We start from the raw sequence: 27,469 nt of genomic DNA on the forward strand, positions 1-27,469 counted from the left end.
CATTGTGATCAGTTCTCAACAATTAAACATGGCACAAATTTGTGGATCAAACAGCTATGGATTCTCCTGTTAGACATTTACCCACTCAGCTTTCACTTATAGACACAAATTAGCATCTACTGGAAAAGCAAACAAAAAGTATTTGGTTTTCATATAAGTAATGTGAGAGTCTGCATATTTCTGTTGAGTTTTGCTTCTTGTTCCTACTTTGCTGAGGAACAACTATAATTTTGCCTTCTTCGCCAGGAAATGTAAGAAAGTAGCTAAGCCAAGCCTAACAGCGCCATTTATTCTATAAAAAGGTTGGCTGGCTCTGTCCTCCTAGGGTACTTTATGCTTGATCTTTATAGCATTGTGCTGCAGCCACAGAACCAGCCGCTAGAAAGTGAGGGGAGTCGAAGTAAAAGGGTGGGCTGAAGCAGAGTGCATTTGGGAGTAATCTGTGCAGAGAATTTTATCTACGGATAAGTCTTTAGAATCCTTCAGTGTTCTTTGCGGAAGATGGTCTTGTGGTTAAAGACAGTGTGCCTTAGTGGATAGCGCTCTGGCCTGCAACTTAAAGTCCGTGGTTCAGTTCCCAGCTCCGCCACAGGTCTAGTGGGTGACCTTGGCCTAGTCACTCCGCCTCAGTTTACACATCTGTAAAATGGGGATAATTGTAAAGCACTTTGAGATCCACAGGTGAAGTGTGCTATGTAAGAATTAGGTGGTGTTAGATTATTATTAAAGCACTGGATTGGGATTCAGGAGATCTAGGTTCAACTCCTGGCTCTATCAGACTTTGACAAGTGACCTGATCTGTGTCTCAGTTCTCCATCTATAAAATAGTGACAGAATACTTTCTTCCAGATTTGTCTGTCTGAACTTTCTAGCCTGCAATCTCTTCATGTAGAGATTTAGTACAATGGGGTCCCGATCTCAGCCGACATTTCCAGGAGTCAGATTTCTGGAGCATTAATCCACAGCTAGTTTTCAGCATCATCTCAACTCGCATTTCCTACGAAGTGTTATAGCTGGAAATTTCTTGGCATTCACCTAACTGCTCCCACCACTGGCATCCCTGAGAGCAGTGTTTAGACCATGCCACACCCTTTGGAAAATCCCACCCTGTGTGTTTGCAAAAATTAAGTTCTACACCCACTCCGATCAGGCCATGTAACGTGCAGTGCTTTAAGATGTCACTGACTTGATCAATCATGTTGCTTATAAAACATCAGGCTCGAATAGCTAAACAGACACATGCAGGATCAAGTGTTTGCCACATAAGCAATCAAACAAATTGATAAACAAGAAGAAAATGATGATGGAACTATAACTGTTCTATCATTAACCAGCAATCTGCATATCTTCCTCCAATTAATGTCTAAGAAATGGGATGAAACCTAATTACTGGCATCACACTTTGTTGATTAGAAACACTGTAACAGTCAGTGCTTCCACTTCATTTGCATGAGGCCCATAATAATAACCCATGAGGACGTCAGTCATTGCACTGTGCTGCCAGAAGTTTCTGCTTTGTGGTAATAACTTTCAGTGCAAATGTACTTCATTCTCCCTGTCACTCAGCTTAGTAATTGCTTTGCCACTCAAAAATCCTGCTCTGATCTAGAGATGGGATTTTGCCTGAGATATAAAAGAAAATGGTATCAGTGCGTGGCTCGATGCTAGCTAAGTTACTGAGGGGTTATTTTTCCCCATGTTCTGCTCTATTAACGGAAGCAAATAGGAAAAGAAAGTCAGTGTCAGTGGATGCTGCACTGGGACCGAATCCTGAGTGCATCGGCTTAATAAATGGGCTTCAAAACATAACAAGGAGATGTCCTGATTGGATTGGAATTCCAACACTCGGGAGATATCAGGACCCACATAGAGAAGAGTTGGCTGAAGTGAAGCCTGGGCAAAATGATAGTGATTCTAGTGTGAAGAGGAAAACCCTTTGAAGAGCTTGCCACTTCTGTAACATTTCATTCCACTATGGGCGTCTTCCCTCAAATCATCAAGTAAGTCTGCAGCCCCTCAGGGTCCTTATGGATCCTTTGCAGCTGCTGAATGCCCAAAGAGCTACACATCCTAAAAAAATACCTGCTTCCGTGTCTAGTTGTCCAAAAGACTGCATCCCCTTCTGTGTGCCACCAATCTATGCATTCACAACTTACCATTGTAACCCATAGGTAACCTCTTCCTGCCTGGATTGAAGCCCAGTTGGTACAGAATGCAGCAGTCAGCTTATTTACCAGTTCCAACCCTGTAAGTCTGCAGTCTGCTGTGCCCCCATTGAATATAAAATCAAACCCAAGGTTTCAGTCTGATACCAAAGCCTCCACCCCCCAAAGAGGTTGGCCCAAGCTACTCAAGAGACCACCTCTCCTGCCACAATCGCAACTGGCTCAGGAACAATCACAAGGGTGAGACTCACAAGCGTGGAAGATAGAGCCTTCCTAGTTGGCACAAAGCACTTCCCCAGGCAACTAAAGCAACATCTAAGCTCCCTGCTTTCCCACAACAGTGAGAGAGAAAATGAGGAGGGAGGGAAAACCAAACAAAACCAGATATTTTATTTAACTTTCAAACGTATAAAAATGCTTACATCCCAAGGTGAGGAGCACAACATAAATACATAGACAGACATCTACAGGGCTTGTCTACATGGGGACATTGATCAGGAAAATTAATCTGAATTAACTAAAAGTATGGATTTGAAGTGGATTAGTTAAACTGCATTCAGTTCCTGTGCGAACACCCAGATTCAGAATTCAAGTGGCCTTAATTCAGTTTAGTTTAAATTTAATTCTGAACGTGGCTGCCTAAACCTTGGATCTGAAATTTAGTTTCCTCAGTTAGAAATAAGGCCTTCAGTTTGGGTGAGCATTTGGATAAAGCAAATGTGAAAGGCCTGATTCTTCTTTATACCCAGGCTCTTTTTTGCACAATTTAAAGGGGTACATATGTAATTTACTCCCACTTCAAGGCCCCTTTACACTGATGGAGTGGCATAAAGAGGCTTTAGCCTGATGGGAATCAGGCCTCAGACTAACGAATGCAATGCTTCATCAGCCAGAGGGAATTCCCACTCAAATAGCTGCCCCCTACTTCGGGGAGTTGGTTTTTGGAACTGCCTGGTTGCCAATATAGAAACGCAGCAAGTAGACCTCTAGCCTTGAAGATCAAAGAGTCCAAGTCTGAGTCTATGCAACAGATGTAGGTAGAGCAGCGTGAACAACTTGTGATGAATTATTTATCTGGCAAATTTCCTTTTTCCGGGAGGGTTTGCAAACTATGTACAAGCAACACAAACTGGTAGCGTTTGTGCACTGCATCACTAGAGAAGCAATGTCCCAATTTATAGCACTGACACGAAACCCCACAATTTAATGAGCAGCCGCAAAAACAGCCAATCTAGAATGATAGGAGATGGGATATTTGTTGCTATAGAAATTGGGATATTTGTTTCTAAAGCTCTTCAAACTAATTACTAGTATCTATGACACAGCCATGCACATTCCAATGAGGAATTTGCTGTAACATCTGGTAGACAAGATGCTGAATTAATGCATCCACTTCAGTTGCCTTCACTGAGGACATGGACTCATTTCACAGCCAAGCATTAAAGTGCAATATTGCCATCAGAAACTCATGTGATAGGAACAAAATGATTTCCTGCCTTCAATGTACTTTCTATTTCAGAACATACTAGTGAAAGGAATGAGTTATGAAGGTCTTAAATGCAGCAAGCTTCTTATCTATCCGCAGCACGGGCCATATCTTATCCATGCTATATCAATTTGGGAAGTAAAAGTATATTAAGTTATTGGGAAAAACCTCTTTCAGAACTACCTTAAATGGTTCTATTCTGATTGCTGTATAATTCATTGCTACGATAGACATCCTAAAACCTGCTCTTGCCTTAATCGTGCCAAGGGGCAAAAAGGTACATTTCTGCTAGGATGACACTGAACGGTGGCAATCTGTGGCCTTGGGCTGCCTCTGTGCTTTATTTGCAAAGCCTGAGAGAATTGTTGCATGTCTGGAAGAATTTAGTACAGAACAAGTCGGACTGGGCACCTGTTTACAAGCCAAGATAGTTCAGTTAAGGTCACCAGCAAAAGGGAAAAACCAAATTGGGCGTGTGCTCTCTTTTGCTTCCTTAGATATCTCTAAAGAAGGGTTTGTGGTGGTTTTTTTAGGATTGGTCTACATGGGTTTTTCGTAGTGGTATAACTATGTTGGTCAGGGATGTGAATTTTTTTACCGCTGCAATTATATCAAGACAACCCCTACTGTGTATGCAGTTCCATCATTATATATGTGGATGCTGTTATACTGGTGTATTTGTGCTCATGCCAGCATAGTTCATTTTTCTTCCCATATGGGAATAATCTGTAATGGTATAACTGCATCCACGTATAGTAAAAGCAGTACAGATTTTGTGTCTAGACAAGGCCTTAGTGTTTTTCCCCTCTGTCTGTTATCTTAGAAAGTCAAGTCCTTTCTAGCCTGCAAGGCAGCACTGACTGGAGAGCCTGTGAAATGACCACATCACAAAAGCCAAGAGAATCAAAACTGAATCTTTCAGAGAGGAAGAGACTTTTAGTCAAAGTACTGAAAACTTTTTAAAAACACTCATTTCACTTCTATGAGGAATGAACATTTCAAAGAAAGGAAGTCTTTGCCAAAGATACAAAAACTCTCCTCTTCCATTAAGGTGAGACAACTCACAGCATACGTCCTCTGAACTCTCCTGGAGGCCCTGCAGCAAAAGTAGAGAACACGATGCTAGACATTGATATTTCTATGGTAAACAAATAGAAACCAAAGTATTCAGCCCTTCTTTATACATGATGACAAAGGGGCAGTAGCCTAATATTTTAAAAAATGTTTTGCAGGGTCAGCTCTAGGCAAGCAGCAATATTTCGTAACTAGACCTAGGGGTTACACACTGGATTAAAAATAGACCTTTTTTTCAGGCTGGCACGTACAATAGAGATTTGACAAGAAATCCCGTCTATTGCGTACCCTATACAATCCTTATGGCCTGCATTTGACCTTGTTATAACTCCAGTGAGGTCAAAGGAGTTACAGTGGGGATGGATTTTCTCTGATACAGTGGGTTCACTTTGGCAATGATGCAGTAGTCCGCCACGATCAGCGAAGCACTTAAGCATATGCGGTGTCTAAACCTTGCTCAGTTAAGCACGTTCTTAAGCATTTTTCTGAATAGGGACAGACTCGTGACTCAGGTCCCGCCTTCAAACACAGCATTAGGGCAAATTCGTTCTCCTTCCCCTGCATTTTCTCTCTCACTCATGTTCCTGTTCCCAGTCTCTCCATATTCTTCCCACCTTCACCTTCCCCTCCACATATTTTCCTGTGTCCTCCATGAAAGAGTTACATTCATTTTAATTCCCTCCCCACAAAAGTCACTCACACTCTTACTGGCAACATTTGGTAGGGACACTACATAGTCATATTAACATGAGACAAAAGTAAATTAAAAACAAACATGTGCTTGCATCAGTCCTGCCAGTTTCTCACTCAACACCACCCCGTGCACCTTTCTCAAAGTGGAGGAATATTTGCAGCAGCTGATGCCAGGTCTACACTAAAGAGTTAGGTCAATTCAACTACATCGCTCAGGGATGTGAAAAATCCACCTTAAAAAAGCTCAAAAAGCCAACCTAACCCCCCGTCTAGACAGCAGTAAGTCAACAGAAGAATTCTTCCCTTGACCTAGCTACTGCCTCTCAGGGAGGTGGATCACTACAGCAATGGGAAAACACCTCCTGTAGCTACATGAGTGTCTACACTGAAATGTTTCAGATAACAGCCGTGTTAGTCTGTATTCGCAAAAAGAAAAGGAGGACTTGTGGCACCTTGGAGACTAACAATTTTATTTGAGCATAAGCTTTCGTGAGCTACAGCTCACTTCATCAGATGCATGCAGTGGAAAATACAGTGGGGAGATTTATATACACAGAGAACATGAAACAATGGGTGTTACCATACACACTGTAACGAGACTGATCAGGTAAGGTGAGCTATTACCAGCAGGAGAGAAAAAAAACCTTTTGCAGTGATAATCAAGGTGGGCCATTTCCAGCAGTTGACAAGAACGTGTGAGGAACAGTGTGTGGGGGGAATAAACATGGGGAAATAGTTTTACTTTGTGTAATGACACATCCATACAGACTAACTCCGCTGCTACTCTGAAAAATGTAATTTAGCTTTCACAAAGGCTTTATTCTAGTGTTGCCACATGTTCCACAGTCCTCAACACTGAGCCAACTTTTCATAGTAAACTTGGTAGGAGTGGGTAAGCTTTTTTAACATAAAAAGAAAAGGAGTACTTGTGGCACCTTAAAGACTAACCAATTTATTTGAGCATAAGCTTTCGTGAGCTACAGCTCACTTCATCCAAGCATCCGATGAAGTGAGCTGTAGCTCACGAAAGCTTGTGCTCAAATAAATTGGTTAGTTTCTAAGGTGCCACAAGTCCTCCTGTTCTTTTTACACTGAAATGCTGCCACACTGCAGCTGTGTCACTAGTGGTTGAAGTGTAGACATTGCCCTAGTGTTCTGAATTAGTTTATCATGAAACACCAAATAACTTGTTAAGATTCACATCAGAGAGAGCAAGCATCATGCTCATCTTATAAAGAAAGTAAGTGCTCTAGACAAGAGCCTGGAAATAGAATTTTAGTCATCCTCAGCGGGGGAAAGGAACCAACCAACCAAATCACACCACAAAGAGTCTTATAAATCACAGCACAAGGATTTTAACCCCTTATAATATGACCCTCACTAACCAGTTTTAAACCAGTTCTTCCCTGGTTAACCCCCTTTCTCCTGAACTCTTTTTTTAAAATTCTCTTTCCTGTTTCGACTCCTCCTTTGCTAACTTCCTGTACCTGTGCCACCAGCATGGCATGGCAATTTTGGCTCTGCCAGTAATTAGTAGCTTGGCAATGCTCAACATTAGATTTTATACAGGTGTGCATGCATTTGCCTATTTATCCTTTTCCTATTTCTCTGGGAAGGACAGACCATGGCAGCAGAGTTGACCAAAAAAAAGGTAATAAAACAAAAGAAGGATGTTCCATCTTTTGCATTTCATTCATATCATAGTCACTCACCCACAAACCAGAGACACCCAGACCAGGAAACAGAACTGCATCTCCAACAGAATGAGCAAAAAAACACCCCAAAACAAAAACCCACTCAGCTCTGAGCCTGCCACAGAGACACACCACCCTGTCCCAGTTTTTATTAATTAAATGAAGTGCCAAGGCATTTATGGTGTCCCAAAAGAAGCTCCTAGGACATCATATGAAAAAGATGGGACTGTCCTAGTAAAACTGAGACACATGATTACTTTATCTATAAAAGGATTTTGTTGGGATGTATAGCCTAGGCTAAAAGCACATGGGACCTAAGTCTATCAGGAGAGCTGAGAAGAGGAATTTCAAAGAACATTTGTATACCACCTAATGGAAAGCTGTTCGGGTTGAACTGACAATGCTGTGGGTGTTGGTTTAAAGATGTGCATGATTGTTAGCAGATGTACCCGATTCCATGACAATTAATTCTTGAACTCCCAGAGGGTTAATATAAAAGTTCTCTACTGCTGTACTAATTTTTATCCTTGATTTTGAAAAAATATGTTAATCTCCACACACATATTCATGCTGTGCTAATACAGTCATTCGTTATGATTATAAAGCTGCTCTAAATCCCATGGAAATTCAGCAGATTTGGCAGAGTGACTTTTACAGATTTGGCCAATAGTGTGTAGGGAGGAAATATCTTAAAATCGAGCCAGGCACACCAGGAAGCAGTCTCAAACTGTATTGTGTCTCAGTCTATACTGTATCTATTGACTCCAAAGGGAGCTGCTGGACGCTCAGTACTTTGAAAGTCAGGTCCTCTGATTAGGTGCTGAATGATGGTTCTTATTTTTTAAACTCTGGGGGTGGGTTTTGAAAGGCATTTAAGAGCACAATGGGACTTGTGTTCTTAAATTTCATAGGTGCTTTGGAAATACCATTCCTTGCCCTTAACATGTTTTAAGTGAACTGTAGGAATGTTTCAGAGGGGTAGCCATGTTATTCTGTATCAGCAAAAACAACGAGGAGTCCCGGTGGCACCATAAAGACTAACAAATTTATTTGGGCATAAGCTTTCATATAGTTTGGGAACTGATGTTATATGTTTTACAGCTACTGCATAACAGTAACAAAAAATAATGTACAAATATCCACACTGATTTAAAGCAATGCACCAGATTTCTCCCCCCCCGCCAACCATATGACTTATGATGAAAGCCTTTCTATATTTCAGGATTTCAAAGGCACAACCCTTTCCTTTTCCTCTTTGCTTTTTAGGTCTTTTTCAATCTTTTTTCCATTGTTAGTTAATCTAAACAGAGCCATGGATAACCCACCCATTTCTGCAATGTAGCTTTATAGAATAAGCAATGTAATTTAATGTTCACCCTGGTTAGAGTGTGAATCCATTAAATGGGTTGTGTAGTTTGGCAAAACTGTACATGACTGGTTTCTGTCACATACCTGCTGTGCCGGATCCTTTGATGTGGCCTCTGTCAGTTTTGCTAGTCATTGATAAGCAAGTGGGAGAGCTGTATTATGTTGTTTATTCCTTTTATGATGTGGATGGGAATGAAACACGGTCCCCACAGCCTTGCTCCAGCCCGAACCTTTCCACCTATCAATCTGAGCCCATCTCCTCCCAACACATGCCTATGTAGGACTTCATGGAGAGCCCTCTGCTTGATCCCAGGAGGAGAAGAATGATACAGGAAGGTCACTGATCTCCACTTTTGTGCAGAGAAAGATGCATGGAGACTGAATTCTAGTAGACAGTGCACAAAGGCATTTCCCAAACACCTCGACTGAAATGCAGGCCCCACTGAAGTCAATGGGAGCTTTAATGGGGCCAGGATTTCACAGAAGAGTCCATCTTGGTTTTGACTGCACTGAAAACTTGCCAAGGGGTGGTCTACAGGTCTCTGTGTCAGGAGCTACAGTACAGAGGGTTATTCTGTGGTAAGAGCGTTGGGTCAGGGAATGTTGCATACACTTGCTAATAGCACATATTGGACATATATAACCTGCAGGAGGGCCTGCGTGTGTGTGTGTGCTGTGAAACAGGTAATACGTTAATGATTTTCAGCAGGATCCTGCAACCAACTTCGTTTATTTATTAATTTATTATTATTCATTTCATTACACCCGTGCCAGGATCTAAGTGCATTACTAAATGTATAAGTACATATTAGCAGAGGGTGCCTACTGAGGCCTGCATGCAAAGGCTGTACAAGAAAACCAGGCCTCTGATTGTTCAAATGGGAGGTCTCTTTTCGTGGAAGCCTTTTACCCCTACAAATATTGCCCTCACAGTTCAGTTGTGGGTGCAGATCTGTGTGCTAAAGCTTCCACCTCCCTGATTGTGGGGGTAATTCATTTTGTACATGTAAATTGGGAGGATGGGCCTCAACCCTTTGAAAATTTACCCCACAATATCTTCCCAACCCCACACAACACGTCCCAGCCTGGCTTCTCCCCCAGTTACCCGGAGGAAAAAGTCTGGGAGAGCAGGTGGAGGTAGTAGACCGTAGCATGTCCTGAACGTTACCACGTCCAGGCTGTGGCAAATCCAGGAGGGAAGTGCATTGCAGAGCCAAGACGCTTTTCCTGCGAATACCCTTCTGCTTGCCCTCTCACACCATTTATGTCAGGAGAGGACTGTTAGCTGAAGCACCTCAATTAGCACAGTAAGCCAGGAGGAGAGAGTAATTTTTAAGGTAGCCAAGACCAAACCATTTAGGAGCATTCTGTGGGCAAGCGGTGAAGTTCTGGAATTTGGGCCTTCAGAGTCGGCGTAAAACTCCCCTGCTGTTCCTGAGGCATAAACCAATGATTGTGGATTAGCCATGTAAACTGCCGTATACGTATAGATTTGTGGTGTTTGTATTGCAACACGACCGAAGAGTCCCAGTCGTGGATCAGAGCTGCATTACGCTAGGTGCTGTGCAAACACAGAACATAAGAACTGCCTGCACCACAAACTCATCCCCAGCCCTGCCTCACCCTAGAGCCCACACCCCCAGCCTGAGCTTTCACACCCCCCACACCTTCAAACCCTCTATCCTAGCCCTGAGCCCCTCCAACACCCCAAAACCCTCATCCCCCTGCACCCCAGTCATGAGCCCCCTCCAACACCACAAACCCCTCATCTCCAGTCCCAGTCCCAGCCCTCATCCCCCTGCACTCCAACCCTCTGCCCCAGCCCTGAGCCTCTCTAACACCCCAAGCCCCCCAGCTCCAGGCAGAGCCCTCACCCCCCCGCACACTCCTACTCTCACCCTGAGCCCCTCCCACACCCCAAACCCCTCATTCCCAGCCCCAGACAGATCCCTCACCCCTACACCCCTACTCTAGCCCTGAGTCCCTCCCACACCCCTGTACCCCCTCCCATCCCCAAACTCCCTCCCAGAGCCTGCACCTTACACCCCAATCCCCTGCCCCAGCCTAGGGCCTGCACCCCAGACTTCCTCCCCCACCCAAACTCCCTCCCGGAGCCTTGGGCAGGTGGGGAGCCGAGTTTGGGCAGGGGCGGGTTCTGGGCACCACCAAAAATTATACAAACCTGCCGCCCCTGCATCTGGCCATACAAATAGTGTGATCCTGTAACCAAAAGAAAGCACATGGGTAGAACAGTTTTGTGATAGATTCACTTATGGCGGGGGGAAATATCAGCACTGTTAATACTATCCCATTACTAATACAAAGTTGTACTGCATCCTGCAATAGAATAATGGCCACATTCATTACTCTGTTGGTGATTACATTACAGGGATGCCTAAAGCTTTACAATGACTGGCATTGAGTAGAACACACATTGGATTTAGTGCATTTACTGAGTGGAAGAAAATTACCTTTAATTTAATTTATGTATGTTCTTTATTCTAATAGCCACCCATATGTTCACCAGTACAGTCTGGGCTTCAGGCTACCATGCGATTTTTCTGTATTTTTCTTACAGTCTATAGCACTTCAATCTCCAAAATGGGTTTAGTCATTAATCTACTTGCTGCTAATGGAATTTCTGCAAAGGGCCAAGTTGAAAGTCTTGGAAAACTGATATGAGTGAATTCAGCATCATAGCTAAAACGAATATTCAAAAGTACAGCTGTTTTAACATGCTTGTGTTCTACTAATCAATGAAAACACTTTAAACTACAAATAGATCAGGGAGCTGAGAGAAAAGAAGCTTCAGAATTATTACATGGATTGTAGCTTAAGTTCTAACACACTTTAAAGCAACAGATCTCAGCTGGTGTAAACTTGTGAAGTCACTGGAGATATGCTGATTTACACCATCTGAGGATTTGGCCCATTCTATTTATCTGGAGTTATGACTTTGGCGTGTTTAGATTGGCCATCTTCCAAGCACCTGCATATGAATGGTCTGGAACTTGGGGCAATCAAATTCTGACCTTGTATCAGCATCCCCTATTGGCAGATGAATCCTTCTTTAAATTGCGTGAAATCGCAGCCTCAGAGCTCAATTTCCTCCATACATGGGCTGTTCAAAAATGCTGATTTGGATCTTGAGCATCTCTTTATTTAAAATATTTAGTCTTTGGTAACTCTTCTTATTGGAAACCTTATACAGTGCCTGTTGAGAGATCTCAGTGCCATTACATAAAGTCTAACAATGCTCACATAATGTAGTTGCTCTGCTACTTAAAACATTCTAAGGGTTGGACTACATTAGAAACATTGAACTAATGTAGCTAAATTGATTTAAAAATGAACTCCATGACCTCTATGAAAGGGAGAGCTTTTCATTGCCTGTCATTTTCTTATTCTTATCCAATGTGCAGATGTCAGCTCTCACTTTCAGAGAGGTCATGGAATTCTGAAGATCTTCATCTCTTGAAATTTTTCTATTAGCTGTTCCTTAATGGAAGGATCCTTTCCCCCTTGTAGTGTCTGTCTTATCATTCAGGGACTCTGGAGTTCTAGAAGAACTAGAAATGCAGTCCTGTGATGTGGACATTGATAATTTGCAAGGTCATTGGATTGGAAGGGCTAGTCCTTCTTACTGGAAACCTTATACCGTGCCCATTTAGAGATCTCAGTGCCATTACATAAAGTCTAACAATGCTCATATAATGTAGTTGCTCTGCTACTTAAAACATTGTAAGGGTTGGTCTATATTAGAAAAATTGAACTAATGTTACTAAATTGATTTAAAAGTGATCTAGTTGGACCGATGCGAACCCCTAAGGTAGACATGAGAGAGGGTCAGGAAGTTTCTGTTAAAATATTTTTTGACAGAAGATGCAGTTTCTTCAAAATCTAAAGTTTCAGTTTTGCCAATTTTTTTTTCAATTTTCCACTGGGGAAGTCTAAACAAAATATTTTATTTCAGGTTGGTTTGACTCGAATCAGAATATTTTGGTTAGTCGAACTGAATCAAAATATTTCATTTAAGCTGCATCATGGGAGATGTAGTCCAGTGAGGGAGAGCAACCCACAGTGGAGGAATAGGGGGCATGAAGCACCCAAACTACAGTTACCATGAGGCATTGTGGCAGCTCAGGGAACACAGATGAATGTTGAACAAGTCAAAATGAAATGTGGTTTGACTTGCTTCAGCAAACGGACAGGAAACATTTTGATTCAGGAAAGGCAAAATGTTTTGTTTTGATCAGAAATGTTACAGCAAAACATTTCTGAATGAAATTTTTTTTGAACTTTTCATGTTGCAACAATTTTTGTTATTTCAACTTTTTGTCCCTATGTAGGATGCTTTTGTTAAAAAAAAATGGAATTTCTACAGTACAAAAATTCCAGTTTTTGTCCAGTTCCAGGAGACACTCTTAAACCCTTTTAACCTTTGCTTAAACCAGTTTAGTTTAATTTGGTAAATTACCAATGCAAGTTAAATCATTTTAAGGAAGAGTTTAATTGGTTTGAGCTGTTCTACATTATGAGATTGCCTTGGTTTAACAAGATTGATTCAAAAATCAATCATTAAACTGGGGAAACTTTTCTAGTAGAGAAGGCCTAACTCTCTATATGTATTGCTTTAGCTGGTGAAATCATTCCATTTTGGAGGAACGTTCAATTCCTCACAGGTATCTGCCTCAAATTCTGACATTTGTTTACATTCCATAATGGAAGAATGATAAAGGAAAGTCCATTTAACTAGACTTAGCTCTTATCATAGCTTTGTTACTGATATGAGACAGGATGTTTTAATCGGAGTTGGATCTTCCCTGCTCCCCTGGATAAGTCATCAGACTAATAAAAATGCCAGTTTCAAAGACACTTTTAAGACATTGAAAGGCGGGGAGCCTTTGATCAAGCATCAGAGCATTATGGCCACCTCATGTGCTATTGCCCAAGCAGAGTCCCTGCTTTACAAACTCCTGGGACGTTTAGTGGTGCGTCGAGCCTGCTATAGTGTCCTCCGCTTCATCATGGAGAGTGGTGCTAAGGGTTGTGAGGTGGTGGTGTCCGGTAAACTCAGAGGCCAGCGAGCCAAGTTGATGAAGTTTGTGAATGGCCTGATGATCCTCAGTGGAGACCCTGTAAACTACAATATCAATACAGCTGTGTGCCTTGTCCTCCTCAGGCAGGGTGTGCTGGGTATTAAAGTAAAGATTATGTTGCCTTGGGACCCAAGTGGGAAAATTGGACCCAAGAAACCCCTGCCAGATCATGTCAGCATTGTAGAGCCCAAGGAAGAGATCTTACCCACCACACCCATCTCAGAGCAGAAAGGTGGCAAACCAGAACAGCCAGCCACGCCTCAGCCAGTTCCCACTGCATAATGGGATTTTTCAACACTTGGAATGAGACTGTGACCCATGAAAGTATCTTAATAAAATCATAAAAGACAGTGTAAAAACAGAGCAGAAGAGAGAGGTGCTCCAGCAGGGTGGGTGAATGGCTCAGGGTATTGGTGAGCAGCCAGAGTGTCTTTCTTCTCTAAATTACTGGTACAGTCCAGCCCAGGTCAGTACTTAATATGCAGTTGCCATCAGCTGACAGTTTTTATGTAGCGCCCTAGATGTTCTTGGTACTTTACAGGCAAAAAGAAAGACAGTCCCTTTCTCAAGGAGCTTAACAGCCAAAATAAACAAAGAACCCATTCGAATCACAACAGAGGAATGTGGCCTGAGGAAGATGGCTAGTGGAAGGAAAACACTGCTCTTAGGGTGCATCGGCACTGCTCACTTCATTGGGCAGTGGGCAGAGTGCCCAGCCCCCCATCCCTTGGAGGTCTGAACTTGCTGCTCTTCTCTTCCAGAAGGACACCTGCATAGGGCAACGTGTGCCAAGGCAGTGGGGGCTCCAGCAGGGGGCAGGTAGGGCCTGGTATGCCCTGTCACACAGGGATGTCAATGCAGTATGTTCCATGAGCATGGCATTCACCCCACAAAGTGTTTCTTCAAGTCTGTTTTCTTTGCAGCCTCTTAACCAATGATCTTATCTGGAATCAGTGATTTGTACATGTCATAGTCATTGATATATTCATGTTTATGTGGAGGTTTGGGTTCTTTAAGAAAGCCCCAGGACTGCCTTTGCGTCCCCTGCTGCCACTTCCTCCTGGGTCCTAGTGGTCCCCTTCGTCATTTTCAGGGGTGATGTGTGGCCACTCCTGTTGTGCAATGGTCTTCAAGAAGCACCAGACCCCCACTGCTCTCCCTCAGCTGAAGACTCATGAGCAGGGCAGGATAAGTCCTATCAGCTCCCACCAAACTCCTTTATAGAAGCTAGCCGGTTTAGGGGAGCATTCCTGCTGGCAAAGTGAGGATCAAACTTTTATTTTAAATGACAGTGAAATATTTACTAGCGCTAGATAGACCCTGGCACAATGAGAAAGGAGATGGGATAGAAAGGGACATTTGTCAGTAACTCACTAGTATAAGGGGCAGATTTAATTTTGAGATTGCACCATTATTAGAGATTAAAAAGCCTTAATTAATTAATTAATTAAAAAGCAGTGTGGCCTAGTGGAGCGAGCAGTGGACTGGGACATGGAAGCCCTGGGTGCTATTCTTGTGGCTTGCTGGGAGACATTGGGCAAGACCCTTCCACTCTCTGTGCTTCAGTTTCCCCCTTGTAATATGGGGACAATAATAATGACCTCTTTTGTAAAGTGCTTTGAGATCTACTGGTGAAAGTATCTAAGCAGTCTCCCTAGTAATTCAGAATTGTTCCTTCAAATAATGATAGTCTTCCGTCTCAACATCTCACAGTGCTCTATAGGCATGAATGAAATAAGCCTCACCCATTGCCTGTGAAGAATGTTGCTACATGCTTTGGTGTTTTTTTTCCTGATCAGGTTGTAGTAGCATTTCCAGAACCTCTCTAGGGAGTTCATTCTGTAGTCAGATGGACTCTAATGCTCGGGAACTTTTCCCCAATATTCATCTGAATTTCCTGTTATTGACCTTTGCACCTAAGTCTGGGGTTTAGGTGCCTAGGTACCTTTGTGGATCCTACCCTTAGACCCTGATTCTGGAAGGCATTTAAGATCACATGTTACCAAAGTAGTTGAGTAGTCCCAATAAGTCAGTGCAACTGTTGACTTATTTCACATTAAACACATGTTCCTGAATGAATCGGAATATTTGGATTGGTAACGCTACAAAAATCATTCACTTTTCAGCTCCTGTGCGTTATCATCATTATATCTGTCATGCCAGACTCTATAAAACACTGCCTTTTGGGGATAATGGAGTGAGCTGGTGTATCGCCTCTGTACCCGGGAGCAAATTCTTCTCTCCCATTCAGCATCTTATTCCATTCCATGGATTTCAATGGGGCTACTTGTGGAGTAAGATGTTGCTCAGGATGAGCAAGAGTGGCAGATGTTGCCCCTTGGGAATAAAGTCCCAGATTCCTTCCTGTACCAGAGTTCCACTTGGTTTAGCAGAGCGGGGTGAAGGGTGACGTCAGGGAGCATTCTACAGCCAGCTTTGTGCAAGCCTTGCCTTGGTGTAGCTTGGGTGCTGCTCTAAACTATAACGGCAGTCAATGGTCCCCTTGAGACCATTAGCCAGCGGGTGATTGCTGGAGCACACCATTCTCCGGTCACACCCCTCCCTGCTGCTCCCCACGCATGTCAGTCCCCTTATGTTGGGACTCCTAATGGGACTCATATTGGGAGTTGGCTATAGTGAATCTGGACCCAATTCATCCATTACAGGGGATATAAAAGCTAATTTCTATTCTCTTTGCAGTGAAAAGTGATGGCGTAAAGGAGAGAACCTGGCCCAAAGTTTCCTTTGATGACCAAACCAATACTTTCCCCGAAATTCGTTTAAAGATCCCTTGCTACTTAATTTGGAATGTTTGCTCTGGCCTTCCTCTGTTCTATGGTTAGCTTTCCTGCTCTGTGTATTTGCACTGTAGATCACAAATATAAGAAGTGACCCAAAATGAATTCTAAAACTATTCCCATTTTAGTGTTTTGGTTTCTGGTGACAGTCTAGCAATTTACTCCGTACTAAAAGACAGGAAAGGTCCAGCTCCTGGATAAGCTGTCTGGCTGCTCAATATAATAACTAGTGTCACGGGTATAATAAAATGTTATACAATTTTTATTGGTGCCCTCCTGGAGAATTATAGCAGTAGCAGTGGCTTGCAGAGCAGACATACGGAGCTGCAGGCAGAATGCATCTGTTTCCTTTCTATACAAGTCATTCTGTTCTCTACATCTGTAAACAAGGACATTTCACATAATGTCATCGTCAATCATATCTATAATAAAATGGTTTTTAAATATAGCTACAGCACTTCTCTCTATTTTTTGAACTGACCTTTTTCTCCCCCATCTTTCCCCCCAGAAGGATTCTTCTGCTTCACCTCTTATTTCCTGGAGCTTTGCCAGCTCTACAAACTTGGTGTTGGCTTTTATAGTAGCACTTAGAGTAAAAAAGGAGTGTGGGGAGGCAGGGGCATGTCAACAAGAATCCACTTCCTCCCGCTGAATTGAAAAACGTTCAGGGCCGTGTTTCCTGCTGTTTTATCAGGCGACTGTTGCCTACTGGCAGAGGTAAAAACGGTGACAATCCAGATAGGAAGTTAAACAGTAGAGCCTTGTTTCCTGGTTTCAGAAAGTTGCTGGCAATCTTCCTTCCTCTTCCCCAGCTGTGCAATGCTATGTGAAGGAAAGAAATAGCAACTGTGCTAAACGGAAGAGGGAGGGACTGAGCTGCAGGGAACTTGGTTTCCACAAGCTTTGGTGGTGGTGCCTCTCGCGGAGATTTTCCATCAATGTGCTATTTAAATGTACAGTTAAATTGCTTCAACGATTTGTAGGACTCAATAGAATGGATTTAAATACATAAAATAAACTTGTCTGAATGCTGGATCACAAACATTTTGAACGCCATTCCATGCCCATTATTAGTGTCCATCTTACATTGCAAGCTCTTTGGGGCACAGCCTGTGTGTTGGCACAGTGCCTAGTAAAAATAGGTGTCATGATATGTGTTATATTATTTAGCCACTAGATGTGTGTGTGTGTGCTGCAGAGAGAGTTCCAGACAGTGTGATTACCTGGTAAACAAACAGGATAAAGCTGGAACCCAAGCTCTGTAGAAGTCTGTTTGTATGGTTTTAGTTTTGGCTGGTTTGTTTATTAAACACTTCCTGTTTAAGGACTGTGATCCATATATTACGACAATAGGCTTTAATGCTGATAGGGCAGACAACTGAGCTCTGTTGCTAGCATGGCACAAATATTAAACAACAGCTATACTCCTGGAAGACCAGCGTTTCAGACCGGGTGCATTTTTAAGTTCTGTGCTAGTGAAGGCATTTAGCATCACACCAATGATGTACTTATCCCTGGGGCTTGAAGGTGGCAAGGGTGCATTTTTAACACAATAGTGTCCTCTTCTGCCACTCTCACAGACTGACACTGACATGGCAGTGAACTATTTGGGCAGGTTAAAATGTGGCAAAGAGAAACAATAGTGAGAGGAATTCAATGAGTTTACAAGTAAATTATGGGAATAAAAAAAAATGACAGGTTATAGTCACAAATTGTTAAAGTGCTCTGTAACGTTTGAATTTTGTAGATTGTGCTGCAGACCTCATGAGGTCTAGTATTTGTCAAGAGGATAATCCACCAGTCCCAGATTCCTTCCTGTCCACTAGGGTGTATCGCTAGTTTCCTCCCATGTTAAGGTCAGTCTCCTGGTATCTCAGGGTATGTTGGACTGCAATCAAAACCCTGTGGCTGGCCTGTGCCAGCTGGCTCAGGCTAAGGGGGTGTTTAACTGCAGAGTAGATGTTTGGGCTTGGCCTGGAGCCTGTGCTCTAGGACCCTGTGAAATAGGAGGGTCCCAGAGCTCGGGCTGCAGCTGAAGCCAGAATGTCTACACTGCACTTAAATAGCCCCTTAGCCTGAGCCCTGCAAACCGGAGTCAGCTGGCATGGGCCAGCTGTGGGTTTTTAACTACAGTGTAGACTTACCCTCTGATGACCAAACCCTTCTGATGTTCCATTTTTAGGCCTCTATCTGCATTCTTCTTCACCAACTGAGCTAAAACCAGGAGCAACAGATGCTATAGTTCAACAAATAACATGCTATATTAAAAGAATTTATATAGATATTAAATTCTTAAAGGCCTAAAGTGCTGCTGCAAGACTGCTGTTGGAGCAGAAGACTGAATATGAACATTTGGAGCTGGACTAAAATATTAATACAAACTCCCTTCTAGGAAATGTAATGTATTGCTTTAATATCTTATAAACAAGCGCATGCAGAGTGGGGCTAGAGGAGTGGAAATATACTTGGGATGCTTTTGCTACATGCTGTATTGCATGAACACAATTACCAGCCAGTTCATTAGCTAGGAATTAACACTAATCAGTGTAACAGGCAAGAGTCCAATGCTAGTCCCATCGCAGGCCAGGAGGATTTTCCCATTGACCTCCATGAGACCAGGATCCATAGGTCACTTTGTGCTTACAGTGTAACTGAAAGAAGACAATGGTTTTCCTAGTCTTCTTTCTCTTTCTATCCCTTGACATCTCCCCATTTTCACAGAAGCAGGGTTGCCGAGCCTCTATAGGCTTTCTTATCATATTGTCTAGCTGAATTGAAATTGCAGCTGTACATAGACAAATTGCTAAATTCTGTGGGTCCAATCGTCAGGGCTGGAATATGGCAAACAGCCAAGCAAAAAAAGACTGCGGATTACATGGGATGAGGAGCAAAGCGATGCAAAATGCATGAAAAACACAATGCTCCTATCAGGCACTGTGAGGTTTATCCCCCTCATGAAGTGCAGGTGATGTGCATAGGTCGGTACACTGAAAGAAAGGCATGGTCCCAGTAAAAGGAGGTATGGGTAGTTACGGTCAGGGCTTTCACATGCCCGCCCTTTGCCGCTGCCGGTACCACCCTACATGTGCCTAGGAGCCCTGCGGGCCACCCAGGTGATTTAAAAGGGCCCAGGGCCGTGGACAGCAGGTATTGAAGGCAGGGCGAGGCTATGCTTCCCCAAACAGCCTTGCACGGCTCCGCCCACGCTCCACACCCAGCCCCCTTCCTGCTTCCCGAGCTGTGCTGCATGGGGCTGGGGCTGGGAGGCTAATGGGGGTGCCGGCATTCCAGGGCTGGGAGGCCCATGCCTCCCGCTCATCCTCCCAGGGCTGGAGGGGTGGGGCTGCGTCATCTGCTCACCCTCCCAGAGTTCTGGGGCTGGTGGCACTCGGATGGCCTGGTGTGTGTGTGGGGGAAAGACTGGCTGCCACACGGGGAGAGGGGGAAACTCCAGCAGGAGAGGCAGGACCTCGGGCAGAAGGGGTGGTCCAGGCTGGGGGCTAGCCTCCCCAAGCTGGGGGTTCATCCGCCGCCCATGCCTGGGGCTCCCAGCTGCCAACGCTGCTACTGTGGCAGCGGCTGCAGCCGGGGGCTCCGGGCCCTTTTAAATCACCTGGGCCCTTGGGAAATTGCCCCCTTTGCCCCCCCGGGCCTGGTCTTCATGTATCTCCATCCCTGCAGCCAGTGAGATTTGAGCTCATTAGGTCACAGTTCAGGGCAACTTCACCTGCATTTCCCATCAGTGGTCCAGCCTGGACACACTCTTTCAGGGTTCTAGCTTCCCAGCCATTGTCTGCCTTGGGTGGAGACCTCGGCCTGACTCCCTTCTCACCAGGGTATTTCCAGGCTGCATGGATCCCTGCCTTCACTGTGTTATTCCCAGCAGCGAGGTGGCCCAAGCACATCTGCTCAATTTCTTTTCAGAGATGGTTAGCAGTGTGGCTGCCCACTGTTATAGATACCACACATCTCTTTTTATGCAAGCCTGTTTTATTCTTAAGGTAAGGATCTGAGCACTCTGCAGACCATTTGCTGGATCAGGAAGAAGGCCATGAGCCTGTTTAAAACCAGGCTATTTATCCAAAAATCCTTTCTTTGTCTGTTTGGGCCCTGGAGAGTCCATTTTGAATTAGTAGAAGCATAGTTCTCCAAGGGGTGGCTTCAAAGGGGCTGATAACTGGAGGAATTACATTAGCATTCCCCTCCTCCTAGTGGAGTTACATACAATTCCCCAATAACACTTACACATTTGCATTTTTAATACAAGGGATCCCCAAGGTATTAACCCTCATTCAGAAAGATTTAACCAAATTCAATAAGCTTTATCTTAATTCCATCAGGTTTGTCCAAGATATTGTGAGTCATACAAGGAGATGGAGGGTGCTGCCATAATGTGTCTCTGGTGAGGAAATGCTGCTGTTACTGCATCCACTGGGATTTCATACTTTAGAGGATACTAGAGTACGTATCGTACTTCCATGTGAATAAGACTTTGTGTGCACCTTGCTCCTTTTTAAAAGTCTTTTTGGTATGAAACAGGATTGCCTGACATTCTTTATGCAAGATGAGGGGGTTTGTAAGTGTGGATGGGGGATAGGAGACAAAAATACTGTGGCATCCTTCCCTTACAAACTGGGAAATGGAAACTCGGAGTCGGGCCTGTAAATGAAGCTAGACTTTCCTTGCCAATTAATGTAACATTTTTACTTTACAAGTTTTCTATTCTCTGGAAAGCTGTAATCTGATTTCTCAAGGAGCTGCCAATTATTTTTGTGGAATTCCTGTGACTTTCCATGATGAAGTGTGGAATGGACCGTTTCTAAGCAATAATGTTTGCACTTTAACCATTCAATGCCAATTACCTGGTGAACAAATGGAAACTTCTATTCTGCAGGGTGTGTTTAAAAAAAAAAGAAGAGATATTTCCAAATAAATTATGTAAAATTGCATGATATTACCCATCACAACCTGTCTTGCTAATACATTGTGAAAATTAAGCCTTCAGTGTCTTATGTGAGTGCTAGTCAGTGGCAGCAGATTTTGTGTAACTATTTGTAGAGCCCTGCAGATCCACAGATATCCATTTTATATGCATGGATATCTGCATCCATGGATGCAGATGTGGTTGTTTTGTTTACCATCTTTGTGAATCACAGATCGGATGTGGATCCAGATTTTTGTATCTGCGCAGGGTTCTAGAGCAGCAGTTCTCAACCAGGAGGTCCACAGCCCCCTAGAGTTCTGTGAGCTGGTTTCAGGGGCTCCGCAGAGCAGAATTCTGGAGCCCCAAGCCCAGTGCCCCCTTCGTGGGTTGGGGAGCATCGGCGCTTGGGACTCTTGGCTTCAGTCCCGCAGGGGGTGCCAGGCTCTGGGCTTCTGCCCTGAGGAGCCCCCTGGGCCCCCTGAAACTGGCTCATGGACCCACAGGGGGCCACGGACTCCCGGTTGCAAACGGCTGCTCTACAGGGCACTCACTGGTGCACATGTGGATACGTATAAAAGGTGGATCGCAGGTTGGATACAAGTTAATTGTCCTGGATGAGAATCCAAATGTTTCAGTCCACGCAGGGCTCTGTGCAGTAGGCAGTGTTTTCAGAGGTATTGAATAACTGGTGTAAATGAATTCTGAGATAAACAGTAGGGCTCCCCCCCCCCTTGAATGTTTCATGTGAACCATATTGCTTTTATGATGCTGCACAGACAAAGTGATGTGCATGTTGCTACTTTGAAATATATATGGTCATATTTTACGTTAGGGGTACCTTTATTAGTAGCTTATAAAGGATTAGTAAACAAAGAATAGCTGTTACGCGCATATGACAGACATGAGAAATATGCAATATAGATGGCTATAAGTACATCACTACAAAGTATTATAGATGGTTATAAGATGGCTATTGATATGTTGGAGTGATAACAACTGATTAAACCTTTGCTAAAATATCAACCATTTATCAATGTACCCTTAATATAAAGCGTGCCTGATTATTTCTATCAGAATAGCTTTAATGTCATGCACATTTTTTTTATTCTTAAGTTCAGTTAACGAGTCTTCCATGAACAGAATACAGTAGATAGTGATGATTGCAAGGGATTCCAGGGCAGCGTTAAAGTGACAGGACAGAAGATACTGAGGCAGTCAAGACTTGGGTATGAAAGACACAAACCTGGGCAAACCATTTTTGAAGGGAGACAAAAACTGGCTTTTCTTAAATAAGAAATTTCCACTGGGGAAAAATGTTCATTTTTAGTAACTGTTTTGTAGTAAAACAGAAAATCTCTAAGTTGAATTTTTATTTTATTTTATTTTAATTTTCCCAGTTGGAAACAAAAGTTTTGGCTGGTTGGGAAAAAGTTGTCAGTAAAACCAAAACAATTTTGCCTAACCAAGTGTTTTGGATTTTGGCTGGCATTGGTGCTAGGTAGGCATCACCTGCCCCAAGGGGGATGGGCAGGACTGGAGACTGCCAGAGATTCAAGGCACGAGCAAGGAGAACTATCAGCTACCAGCATGAAGCATCTCCATTTTTCATCGAGTCCAACTCTACCAGCCACCCACGGCCTGTGGGGAGACTCTTATTATTTTTGCTTAATTTGTGGGCTTTGAGTATGTAAGGAAGGGAATGTTTAATTACTGCTGTGTGATTGGTTAGTCAGTTGTTATCCCCAATTCCCCCACCTTTACTTTTTGTTCTTGGTTTCTGCCCTTTCTCCTTCTTTGTTTTACTGTTATCTTTTGTTGGAATACAAGATTTGTGTATCCTGATAATCTGTTGGTTCTTGATGTGACGGGTTCGGTCACAGAGATCCCCTTGGGACTGTCACCTGACATGCTGAATTTGCCTCTGAGCCCATTTTCCCTGCCAGCTTGGGACTCCAGAACCCTGCCTTGCTGAGCCAGACATGCTAGCCAGCTGAAAACACAGACCCAGGTCTGGTACATGCTCCCAAAGCTGCAGACTTTAACCAAAAACTGCTCAGCAGGTCATCTGTCTCCAGGACCCAGACCTCCAGTTCCCAATGGGATCTAAACCCCAAATAAATCCATTTTACTCTGTATAAAGCTTACACAGGGTAAACTCATAAATTGTCCACCCTCTATAACACTGATAGAGAAATATGCATAGCTGTTTGCTCCCACAGATATTAATCACTTACTCTGGGTTAATTAATACAAAAAAGTGAGTTTATTAAGTATAAAAAGTAGGATTTAAGTTGTTCCAATTAATAACAGACAAAACAAAGTAAGTTACCAAGCAAAATAAAATAAAACACGCAAGTCTAAGCCTAATATATTAAGAAACTGAATATAGGTAAATCTCACCCTCAGAGATGTTCCAATAAGCTTCTTTCACAGACTAGACTCCTTCCTAGTCTGGGCCCAATCCTTTCCCCTGGTACAGCCCTTGTTAGTTCCAGTTCAGGTGGTAACTTGGGGATTTCTCATGACTGGCAGCCACCTTTGTTTTGTTCCACTCCCTTTAATAGCTTTAGCACAAGGCGGGAATCCTTTGTCTTTCTCTGGGTTCCCACCCCTTCTTCTAAATGGAAAAGCACCAGGTTTAAGATGGATTCAAGTATCATGTGACATGTTCGCGTGTCCTGTGAGACTTCATTACCCACTCACTGACACACACGTATACAGGAAGGCTCACAAGTCAACAGAACCATTTACAATCAATTGTCCTAGCTGATGGGAGCCATCAAGATTTTAAACCACTATTAACGGCCCACACTTTGCATAACTACAATAGAACCTCAGAGTTATATTTCATATTCTTAATTTCAGATACAAGAATGACACATTTATACAAAAAGGATGAATGCACTCAGTAGATTATAAGCATTATAAGCTTTGTAATGATACCTTACAAGAGACCTTTTGCATAAAGCATATTCCAGTTACATCATATTTACACTCATAGCCATATTTTTATAAAGCATATGGAGTGCAATGTCACACTTGATTTGCTGTAATTATAAATGGTAGGGTCCTAGAGATCACAGGGGCTGTGTATTAGGTTATGCACTCTGCCACTGGCTGGAGGCACAGAGCACAACATCCCACAACCTATTGGTGCTAAGGTGGGTCACTAAGCCCCTCAGAAGAAGGAACAAGGTACTCTGCCAGGCTCAAAGAGCAAGGTTATCCCAGGTATATATTTATTAAAACACGTAGTTAAAAATATTCCTGCTTCAAGAAACATAGTGGGGAAAGGACACTAATTAATTTAGTTGTTGCTCAGCTGAAGAGGCCTAAGATATACAAAGTACACATACACAACTGGATCACACAGTTGCTTTTCAATCTGTTCTGAAAACAACAACAACAACAAATGCTTAAAGGTCCTGACATCTTATTGGGCTGCGTTACTCATCACAATGGCTCTGTACAACTGACGGGTAAATGAACCACTTTGCAGTGTGATCGTTCCACAGCTGGAAGCCTTAAAAAAAGCCACCAACCAACTAAAAATTAACAGGCTAAATCAGCTTTAAAAAGGAAACCTTTGCATGCTTTGAAAGCATGCTGAGGTTCATCCGTGTCTGAAGTACAGTGTTTGAAGATGGTTCAGTGTCTCTCTGATGCACTTCAGAAATTAAGAAGGGGAGCAGAGATTTGGCCCTACATGCGGCAATAAATAATGGATGCTTTCAACATCTCATTTGCATCTGAATTAACCAGGCTAGCTAAATAAAAAAGTCATCCATTATGAAGGTGGAATTTAGTATCTGTATTTCAGAATCCCTATTGTCTTGGGCACAGGGGCAGGGACTAACAGCTCTGTTAAAAGCACCATTAATTTAATTTCCTTAGAATTAATAGACAGTTCATACTGAAGAACTGGAAATTTGTTTTTGCTGGAGGGGGTCCTCAAGCAGCCTCTCATTATCCCCATTTAGCCTCAAAATCTCTGGAGAGTGACACAAAGCACTTGTACTGTGGTCCCATGGGGCTGGGGATGTCATTCCTTTGCAGCATTCACCTGCTCCTGTGGGGAAATTTGAGCCAGCTTCAGACACTGACATTAGATCCAGTTTAGAGCAGTATGTTTTTAACTCTAAATATGGCATATACTCTACCAGGTTAGTTCTGTCCACGGAAGTGGAATGCAGGACACATGGCTATTATGAGCCGAAAGCACCAAAGGCAATCAAGTAATCTGCAGGCGAATATAAATATTGTTTCATTACAATGTAGTCTACACATATTATTCACAAAATGCATATTCTCATAGATGATTTTTTAACCTGCAACAACCCACAGTGTTACTCACAATTTAGCTTTCACAAGAGGTCATGATCCTCGTTTTTCTTTTCTTCCTTGAAAACGTTGTATAAGTTTTCGCTCAGATCCTACAAATATTTCAACCACCTCACCCCCAAATCAAAACATTCACTTGGCTCTATCTTGTGCTAGTGATCTAAGATTCATATGATTTAGTTTGTGATAGCACCTAGAGGCCCTAACCAAGATCCCATTTGTGCTAGGCAGGGCGGGATTTCCAGTTAGGCACAGTAGGCGCGCCTAGGGGTGCCAGCCTTCTAGGGGCATGGAAAAGTTGCCAAGTATGAGATTTTCTAGCCCAGTTGGGCAATTTTTAGCTGTCAATTGCTGGTTATTTTTTAGCAGTTGTGAGCTGCAGTATTTTGGGCTATTTTGCTGCCCTGCTGCCGCTGGCCACACTGCTTGGGAGTCCTAGGGAGGGAGGGAGCCTCCTGATCTGCCCCATCCCCGACCAAGATGACCCGCATGCCGCTTGTCTCAGGATATGCCCCCTCCCTTTCGGTGACAATTGCAGCATGCGCAGAATTCTTGTCCAAGGGAAAATGTGACGTGGTTCTTCCTGTCACCCACTAGAGGCCACTGTGGTGCCAGAACAGCCTGAGCTGGCTGAGGCTGACTGGTCTGGTGGGCAGCAGGTGTATATTTTCCTCAAGTGAAAAATCACAGCAACCTTCCTGGAGCCAGGTTAGGAGGCAGAGCAGGCAACACAGGGCTGTTAATAAGGGAACTAAAAAGAGGAGGAGGCAGGGTTGATGTGGTATGTGAGAACCAGAGCCTCAGCTGATATCAATCAGCATAACTCCATTAGCTTCAGCTTCAGTCCAAGTAAGTTCTGGCCGTTGTTTTTTGTTTAGTTAGAAGCATGAGGATATATTTCAAAAAACGGTCACACTGTTTTAAAGTAACTAACTACTCTCAGCTTCAATGTATATGTGCAATGCGGTTCATTAATTGCCTACATGCTGCCTCAAATATTTGATACACTAGGCAAAATACCTTTCCACTGCTGCCAGATGTACCATATACAGTGGTCACCATTAAAATGTCAGTGTTTACCCAGAGTTATCACATAGTTGTCTATGAGATTCTGCAGTGAGGGCCTGACCCAGAGCCTGCTGAAGTCAATGGAAAGGCCCCTATTGTTATCAGATAGTTTGGTTTAAGGATCCATACCCCTTTACTTAGCAGAGGAAATTGATGTGGCTTCTAAAATATCATTATGTGATATCTCTGGGTAGATGTTGAATTTCTAACGGTGAATGCTGTGTGATCCCTTTGAAATGCCAATGTTCCAGTACAATATGTTTGCTCCTCTTCTCCGCTGTGCATAGAATGTGGTTGCATTCTTCAATATGCTAGTGTTACATGTTAGAATCATAGAAGATTTGGGTTGGAAGAGACCTCAGGAGGTCATCTAGTCCAACCCCCTGCTCAAAGCTGGACCAACCCCAACTAAATCATCCCAGCCAGGGCTTTGTCAAGCTGGGCCTTAAAGAACAATTGGCACTTCAAAGAACAGTACCTCAAAGGAACAAGAATGTTTCCCCATTCTACAAGTCATTTTACTTTAGGATCTAATTCCATCTAAGAATTCACTAGGGTTATTTTTTCACTTAGTTCCAGGGAAGATTAAAGAATTTACATCTCACCTGAGTGAGCTTGAAAATCACCACACGAAAGGAGTTAAAAATACAGATTTTCTTACTTATGGAAGGTTATGGCAGAAAACATTCATTTCAGATAAAGCCAAGGTATATTTACACCATCTATAGCAGATGAAGCCTCAGAACCTTACAGGATATC

At 43.2% G+C, this 27,469-nt stretch overlaps 1 long non-coding RNA gene and 1 pseudogene across 2 annotated transcripts in view; one reads left to right on the forward strand and one right to left on the reverse strand.

The window, feature by feature from the left end:
* The window catches only part of LOC144929040 (uncharacterized), a 41,710-nt gene extending 15,550 nt beyond the window's left edge, over positions 1–26,160 (reverse strand). The window contains exons 1-2 of one of the 2 annotated variants that reach the window (XR_012158328.1): positions 25,656–26,160; positions 25,462–25,541 (exon numbers count right to left, since the gene is read on the reverse strand). This is a non-coding gene — a long non-coding RNA (uncharacterized LOC144929040). The remainder of the gene's footprint in view (positions 1–25,461; positions 25,542–25,655) is intronic. The other variant, XR_013635522.1, reaches the window with a different exon arrangement.
* LOC140908350 (small ribosomal subunit protein uS3 pseudogene) lies at positions 13,466–13,887 on the forward strand (annotated as a pseudogene).
* Positions 26,161–27,469: the final 1,309 nt, after the last annotated feature.

This window comes from Lepidochelys kempii, chromosome 3 (assembly GCF_965140285.1).
Source record: "Lepidochelys kempii isolate rLepKem1 chromosome 3, rLepKem1.hap1, whole genome shotgun sequence".
Lineage (NCBI taxonomy): Eukaryota > Metazoa > Chordata > Testudines > Cheloniidae > Lepidochelys > Lepidochelys kempii.